The following is an 8,884-nucleotide window of genomic DNA, read 5'->3' on the forward strand; positions in this document are numbered from 1 at the left end:
TCATTACACCAAATACACAAAATAATGTTCTTTTTGGCAACATCATATGACCCTTTTAAAAATTGTTTAAAGGCTGAAATGTGAAGTGCAGATCTGAAAAAGGTCTTTAAAATCTAAATGTGATTTTAAAAACCCTGCAGATAACAGGTTATTTGATGGTACCATATGGAATAACTTTTTTTTAAAATAAGCCCTAATTTAACTGTCCTCTTAGGTTGTTTTGAGAATGTTCTGTAGGCTACTAATAAAAAAAGGACCTCTGTATATTTGTTTGTTGCAAATTTACAGACAATGCAATTGAAATGTTTACATTGGCTTGTTGGGGTAATATTGCTGTCAACTGACAACAAATTTTGCCTTCTGAATTAGCATAACTGCACACGCTTTATAGTTAATGAAATCTTTAAAAACAAATTACATTAATTATACTTTCATTTCCTTCAATAAAAAGGAAATTGAGTGAGACGGTGTAAAAGGTGTGTGGATGTGGATTAGTAATCTGGCCCCTTGGTATAAAGAAGAAAAAAATGCTGGCCCTCGTCATTATCAAAGTTGCTCATCCGCTCTATATGAAGAGAGCACTGTAAATTCATGTGAAAAAGCATGCAGATTTCACTGTATATCACAGTAAATGTTGTTGTTTTGTAGCAGCGTATGATTTACTCATCGCTCAAAACCGAAACCTCAATGTAAACAGCTGATTTATTTTTATTTAAAAAACTTGACAAGAAATGTCCTATAAGAAATCTCACTGGAATGGTTCCAAGTTATGATAGAAATTCTAATTAGAACAATTTTCTTATTGGAATCATTAAGGATTTGTTGACATAGGAAAAAAAACAAAACTTTTTATGTAATATCTTGGCTTGTCAGACTACTATTTCTATCATAATAACAGATGCAAACATTTTCTTGTTTGTTTGGACAGATGCTCATCATGATGTAGCTGGCTTTGTATGTGTATTTTAGCTCGTCGTTCAGTGACTTCAGATGGAAAACTGCTGTGAAACATACCGCACAGATCCGCTGCTTTGGCTACATTCAAATCACACCTTATAAATCTCTCTCTCCCTCACTGAAGTTGTAGATTTGCATTGTCAAGCAATTGCAGTTCATATGTGATAAATGCAAAATATGGCATGTAAGGTAAAATCACAAAAGCTCAGAAGAATAGGCAAAATATAGCAATACTGAAGAATTAATAGCAATACTGGAGATCTAATTAAGAAGTGCAACAGTAAATTATGTAGCAATCAACAAGTTTAATACAAACATAACACATTAGACGAGCAACAAAATGAATAATAAGCAATACAGAAGTATTTCTACTCTGTGAGTGTCTGTAAGAGTATTTTCCTCTAGAGGACAGTAAAACTCCCTCAAATACTGATGACAGATTAAAACCACATAACATAATACATTTACATTACATAAAACTCGACAAACGTACAAGAAGAGAATCACATATAGGCTACACAGATAGGCCTACTGTTAGGCTATTTAACAATGACTTATTGATTTGTGGTTCATATAAAAACTAAAAACATTGTAAAACTTTAAGGATAATAAGGTATAATTCTGAAAAGCTACAGTGGATTAACCAAAATCTGGAGAAAAAAAAAACAATAGAAAGCATCACAGAAATTCTAATGGTTTGCACTACAAATAACTTTACAAAAATTACAAACCATCAGCTTTTAACCATTAAAAAATTGTTTCCTGTAGTGCATTTTGGGACATATTACATTAGGATCTAGTGGTTTTATAGCAACCAATAGAAGGCAACCAATTACCAGTACAGACCAACAGGCACCATTACAGTTTCCATTAAAACCAGTACAATTCCCATTATAACCAGTAAAACCATTACAAATTATGTGATGGTTATTGTTTGTTTTTTTTCAGCAGGGTGGGTATTATTTCATATTTAGCGACACTGCATATGTGTTGTTCATCTGTGATCTCTCAGCGTTTGTCACAGAATTGGGTTATTTTTCAACGATTCAGGTCTATTTAAATGGGTTGGATTGAGTGTTGCGTGTAAACTCAGTGTGACAGAGGAGCAGTCAACCATTCACGTTCAAATTAGGAAGTTAGCAAAGGTTTTTTCTTACATAACTGCGAAACACGGTGTGCAAAACGGCAGAAAACGAGAGTTTCCACACGAATGCGTGAAGGGCCACAACGCGAGCGACACTGAACCAGTGGAAAGAGAAAAAAAACATGGGAAAGAGAGAGAGAGCGTGTTCTTGATTCAGAAAGACTGAGAGTTGATAATGGGAGAGAAAAACCTGCAAAACTGAGAGACGGAGAGAGACAATGGTGTCCATCAGAGGTCGTGGGAATTTATCAGGACGCCCAGAGGCGATTACAGGCTATTAATACACACACACAACACACGTCTGGCCTCTAACAATCACTCTTTTCTCTTGTGCTGTGTCACCGTCTTTCTCATGGTAATTTAAGATATGTTTGAGGAGCAGATGTGATCTGAAGGTTGTCTTCATATTCAAGACACAAACGGAACTTATGACGGAATGATTGACAGATGCGAAAATGATTAAAGATGAAACAGTAGCCTAACTGCCTAAAAGCCTTTCCTTTGATCTTCGGTTTTCTCTCTCATATTTGAGTGAAACTGCATTAAGTTTATTTCTGACCCCTGTGTCCTTCACCCACTGACCTCATGCCGCCATCGGCCCTGTGTGTGTGGTATTGAGGTTTTGGGTCGCGTCCCATTTGAGTCAGAGAGGATCACCTGTCTGTCTGTCTGTCTGTCTGAGCGTCTCTCCTGCTTGGGCGGGATGCTATAGACCTATAGGATATCAAAACATATGGATTTTATTAATTCATTCATTAATCGTTTAGTTTATGAGGTGAATCTATCTCTTTCATATTTTAATTCCTCTTTATGCTATTCCCGATCGTGTGGATTTCTAGGCCATCAAACTGACCGCATTTGGACCGCGAAAATTAGCTGAACATATATCTCGGCATGCATTTTGGCATAAGCCAGGGGTAGGCAAGTTCGGTCCTAGAGAGCCGCAGTCCTGCAGAGTTCAGCTCCAACCCTGAAAAAAAGCTCACCTGCCTATAGCCTTAATAATCCTGAAGACATTGATTAGCTTGTTCAGGTGTGTTTGATTAGGGTTGGAGCTGAACTCTGCAGGACTGCGGCTCTCTAGGACCGAACTTGCCTACCCCTGGCATAGGCTATATACATGTTTAATCATACATACATTTTTGCATATAGTAGAATAGTAATTTCCATGAGTACAAATCTTAATGTTAAATCATATGATATTCTAGGGAATTGTGTGCTCCTAATTGTAAAGCAACAGTTTGGACTGGACCTTTTTCTATTCTAACATGACAATGCCTCATGATTCAAGGTTCAAAAAGAAATGATTGATTCAGTCAGTGTGGAAGACCTTGACTGGTCTGCAAAGCCAAGTCCCAATCCCAGCTGAACACCTCTGCTGTGACTTTAAATACAGACCTTGAGCCAAAAACTCATCGCCAAACACAAATGACTTGTACATATGGGCACAGTCATTTCAGACACTTCCAAAACTGTTGCAACAGAGATGGAAATGCAATTTTAAATACATGACTTTTGTTTCAATCTTTGTTGCCACAGTTTTGTTAGTGCTCCTCCTCCTCCTCCGTTATCCGCCGGTCACCCACATGAGCGCGAGGACCGCGGGGATGAGGAGGAGATTACCGCGTGAGTGAAGTCAAAGCGGAGATTAACCTGCGAAAACTACAAGAAAACATGAATTACAAAAACACGCGGCCGGTAAAGTCGTGATAATGATGGGTGTGTTCGGAGAATAGGGAAAAAAGAGGGAGAGAAAGAAAACAGGACGAGCGAACGGAGTGCGCTTACCGCCAAAACACCAAGTGACCGCGAGGAGAAGACACATTTACGGGGGGGGGGGAAACGTTTACAGATTAGATATTTGCTTTTATAAGGTGAGCAATTCTTCATATCTTCATGTGTGTAGTAAGTTTGTCTGATTATACACATTTCTGAATCGCTGTTAAAGTTTTAATCCTAGTTTATTTCCATACAACATTTCTGAGGAATTATTACACTGGCATTTGGATGACAATGTCGCTGCATATAGTGTAAAATAGGACCTATACTATATGGTCAAATAATCGGAGTAATTTACGACTAGACTACATGCTGATTATGGCTATTATTATTAGTCCTATTAGGAGTCGTAGACACACAAATTCATGTTATACATTAGGCTATAGCCCACTTGATGTCCGTTTTAAATTTCTCAAATTAACTAGGATATAATTTATAACATTAATTTGTGATATAATGTGACAATATGCATATTTAAAGGACTGACGTACATATCAAATCGACTGCGGATGGGCAGATGAGGTGCGGATAAATGCGGCTGAAACAGAGAGAATGAACTTTGATGTTGTAATGAAAAGAGATTATTCTCTTGTTTGAGATCACGCACTGGTCGCGCGCCGCATCTGGGGCTTTACCGGATTTACCGCGCGCGCGGAAACGTACCTGCGCGTCATACTTTATGTCACAGTCTCAATCCCGCAGATTTGAGGCGAACATCTGCCGCATGATGAAACCCCTGCGGTCAGTTCGAAGTAATTATACGTTTTCTGATGAGTGTTATACCCCGTTTGCTACAGAACACTCTAGTAATAACCGAAAAAGCTGTTTAAACTGCTAGCGCGGGAAACTGGAGTTCTGTGGCGCGGTTCGTTTGCAGCGCGGGCGCCTGTCTCGGCCAGTTTCCAGTGGAAAGCGCTTAATGTGCCGGAGAATCTGCCGCGTGACTTCATTTGATTCCCCTGATCAATAAGAGCTTAATGCACTGACAAAAACAAAGTGTTTCCACACTTACAGAAACGTACCACGGTTTAACTGTAGTTGTAGTTTGGACACACTTAATACCGTACCATTTACATAGGCTACAGTGCCAGGAAAATACTGCGTTATATAAATATGGTAATTATGCAGTACCATGGTTGGCTATATGTCAAAGTATGACTATTTTTGTGATATAATCAATTAACAAGCACAGCACTTTTCTGCAAATTAAGAAAGAGTACAAATTTGGTTCAAACTGTCAAAATTGGGTGCACAAAGTCTATAGACTCGCCCAAAGCACACAATGACAATGTACCAAACTACAATGGCCAGAAAAAGTATCTGAATATCAAAATCACACTTGCGTCATTAGTAGCCTATCATTTATTTTAAAGAAACATGTAAAAACTAAATATATAGTAAGAAGGTTGGTTTGAAATGCTATAACAATATATGTTTAAGTTAACAAAGGTATTGTCATTAGTGGATTATGTTAATGTGATTTAATGTGTGGAACTACAAACAATGGATTGTGGCACCAACAAGGTCATGGGTTCAGTTCCAGATGAACTGATTAAATGCATACCTTGAAAGCAATGTAAGTCACTTTTGGATAAAAGTGTCTGCCAAGTGCAGAAATGTAAACGTCAACAAAACACCAGCTGTTACTGAAGACAAAGATCCTGCAGTCTTTGAGATACAGACACTTGATCTAATGAATGACGTCAGATATGAGGAAACGTGTATGAGAAATTGAAACTATGCACAAAATTGTGATTTCTTCAAGTTCTTCGGACATATTCTTAGTGAAGCACCTTAAGAGCTTCATCATTTATCTAAAGAATAATAAATATATCAGATTAAATCTGCTCGAGTCTGAACTCACCTTCTGTCATTGTGTGTGTATGTGTGCGTGCTGTTGTCATATTAATCCCACACACACAAACACACATGGACAGACGGACGGACGTCTCAGATTACAGCACAGGATCCTCAGGGCTCATTTCTCTGGATCTGCTTCATATCACTGTTAAAAATGAGAGATGAAGAGATTATTCAGATATCATTGGATTAGGAATTAAGAAAGAAATGTCTTCTACACACACACACACACACACACACACACACACAATCAGGGATTAAGTGTGTGTGTTCATGTTGTGTAACAAAGTTTAAATCCATTTTGATTGTAAAGAGCAGTTATTGAGTCACATGCATCTGTACTGTTGACGTCTGCATCTTCAACAAACCCACTCTCTCCTCAAACTATTTAATATGTCATTTAAATTGACTGTTCATCACAAGACATACTAATCTTTTCAAACAGTAGCTTAGAGGAGGTGTGTGTGTGTGATTGATGTCTGTAATGAGACCATGATCATGAAACACAGAAAACTGCCCTTCAGACATAATCAGATCACTTCACTAACATTTACAGTGTCATGAAATGACAGTAAACACAATATAAAATACACAATAAACACGCAACCTACAAAATGTATAAGTACACTCTAAAAATGGGAAGAGCCTAACATCTTTTTGAGCTATGATAGCTTTAACGAAATTATGTTTAACCAACGAACTACACTTTATTTTGAGCATAAACACATTTTTAAGTTGATTATTCAAAATAAAGTTGCTACCAATTGATTCAACCTAATTCACTCATAAATTAACTGTTGGCCTTGGAACCAATTAATCGGGTATATTTCAGTTCAAATCAACGCCTAATATATATATAGCACATGCCAAATTTTAGCATGTAAATTTGACTAGTAAGTAAGTTATTACTTGTCACATTAGCTCTAACCTTCAACACAATGGTAAAATGTAACCCAACCTTACAGAAACTCTTTTAAATGTTAAACATAACAGCATTAAATACTAACACGTCTTTCCCTTCACTAAAACACATTAAATAAAAGTTAATTTTAACATTTAATCTCCTTATCCAGTCCAATGCAAACTGAAATGTACTTTTAAATACAGACATTTCAGATTAACTTTACACACAATATTAAGTTAATGTAATGATCAACATTATGTCAACAGAACTCATCAAAATAATGTTTGCAACTTACATTTTAATTAAATGCATGACGGGAAGATTAAATAAATGTAATTTATTAAGTTGCAGTAATAGAGCCCCTAAATTACTTTTTAGAATGTATTTCATATTCCATAGACAATAAGACACACATAAAACACGCAGCACTAAAATTGCAATGACACACTAAAACCACAAATTAAAATAATTTGCCATCCAGATTAGTTAACAACCACTGCACAGATTACACAAACGTAAGTATTTTTATTCAAATATCTTTTAAATAAAATTAAGTAATTCTATTCAGAAAATATCTATATTGTAATATATTTTTATACTTTTCTATTAATAAATGCCACATATTCTGTCATTTAAATGTACAGACATTCAAATTAAATGTTTAAATACTCTTTGGCGCTATTGTATATCTAACAAATGTTATAAACATTTTAATCTAAAAATATAAGTTTAAATATAGAGCTGGACATTTAGAGAACATGCAAATCAGTGATGGTTGTTAGCCTACATCTTAGTGTGTGAGTGTGTGTGTTAGTGTGTGAGGGCTATTTTAACAGCTGCTTTGACCCAGATCACAGCATCCAAACCAGAACACAAATATAGTTTGTGTCCACATCACATCAGCCTGAACTTTCAGCATCACATCACGGCTGATGCGTCTCTGTTTCTCTGTCTGCAGTGTGTGACATACAGTAGATCCAGGTGTGTCAGGATGCCGATACCCAATCTTTCCGGGTAAACGGAGAACACTGTTCCATCGTGTCACTGAAGAACGCAGCGCGCGCACACACACACACACACGCTGAAGATCAAATACAGCATGGGAACCAACAGAGCCAACAGGTAAGAGTAGAATGTGTGGGAGCATTCACGTTTATGAGTCAAAATATGGCACAAAGTATGCATAGTTTACTCAATTTTAATTATTTCTAATATTACAAAATTAATTTGGATGAATCAGTATATGTGATGTAATTTGTGTCTCTTTTTTGAGAGCTTTGAACTATGTTCTGTCTAAAACGTTTCCTTTTTCCAAGGCAATTTGTCTTGGACTCAAAAGCTGCAATGATACGCAAGTAACACATACGAGTAAAGACAGAGACACATGACAAATATCAAATAATAAAGCATAAAGAGGTTTTACCCATCAGCAAGAGCCCTGTAAACATCTGATGATGTTCATGTTCGTTTACTGAAGTCGTTGGTTCTTCCATTACCCTAAACACCACACACCTGAGGAGTAATGAAAAAATTTAATTAAACATAGTTCACAGAAACAATATCATTGTCATCATTTACTCAAGTTGTTCAAACCTTAAGACTTTCTTTCTAATTTGGAACACAGAAGATGATATTTTAAGAGTTTTTTTGTCCGTACAATAAAAGTCAATGGGTTCCAATGTTGTTTGTTTGTTTCCAAATGTTTAGAAAGAATACAGGTTTGGAATGCCATAAGGGAGAGTAAATGATGACAGAATGATCCTTTTGGGTTAAATATCAATTTGAGTCCTTAAATCTGTGGAATAAATGGTAAAATGCTGCCAAATGTAGAACTAGGGTTCAACTCAAAAGTTTGTGGACATTTTCTCTGCTGGTTAGTTTATCAGGCTGAACTCTCAGAGTCAAATAATGTGTGTTTAAAGGGATAGTTCACCCAAAAATTAAAAGTTGATGTTTATCTGCTTAAAGATCCAAGATGTAACACTTATTTGAGATTCAGTAGAATAGTCTAGAATAACCTCAACACCAGAAAGAAACTGACTGCACGTCACACCTCTATTGCATTTTATCATGTTCTAGCTATTAATTATAATCACACACGTGTATATTTTATATTATTGATCAATATGTGAATCCATTGACCGGACTACGCATGACACGAGTTGGCACAGATTAAAAACTTTTTCAAACCATCCTCTGCTCCACAATGTTTCGTTAGATAGGCTGGAGAAACCGAGTCT

General features: G+C 36.5%; 1 long non-coding RNA gene and 1 pseudogene across 2 annotated transcripts in view; one reads left to right on the forward strand and one right to left on the reverse strand.

Annotated features, from left to right (window-relative positions):
- Window positions 1-5,762: 5,762 nt before the first annotated feature.
- Window positions 5,763-8,884, reverse strand: part of LOC107563720 (uncharacterized) — a 36,835-nt gene continuing 33,713 nt past the window's right edge. Inside the window, exons 2-3 of one of the 2 annotated variants that reach the window (XR_001606133.1) lie at window positions 8,068-8,156; window positions 5,763-5,885 (exon numbers count right to left, since the gene is read on the reverse strand). This is a non-coding gene — a long non-coding RNA (uncharacterized lncRNA). Of the gene's footprint in view, window positions 5,886-7,614; window positions 7,689-8,067; window positions 8,157-8,884 lie in introns of those variants that run through there. The other variant, XR_001606132.1, reaches the window with a different exon arrangement.
- The window catches only part of LOC107563719 (ATP-sensitive inward rectifier potassium channel 12-like), a 6,159-nt pseudogene continuing 4,960 nt past the window's right edge, over window positions 7,686-8,884 (forward strand).

This window comes from Sinocyclocheilus grahami, unplaced genomic scaffold, assembly GCF_001515645.1.
Source record: "Sinocyclocheilus grahami isolate Dianchi unplaced genomic scaffold, SAMN03320097.WGS_v1.1 scaffold888.1, whole genome shotgun sequence".
NCBI lineage: Eukaryota > Metazoa > Chordata > Actinopteri > Cypriniformes > Cyprinidae > Sinocyclocheilus > Sinocyclocheilus grahami.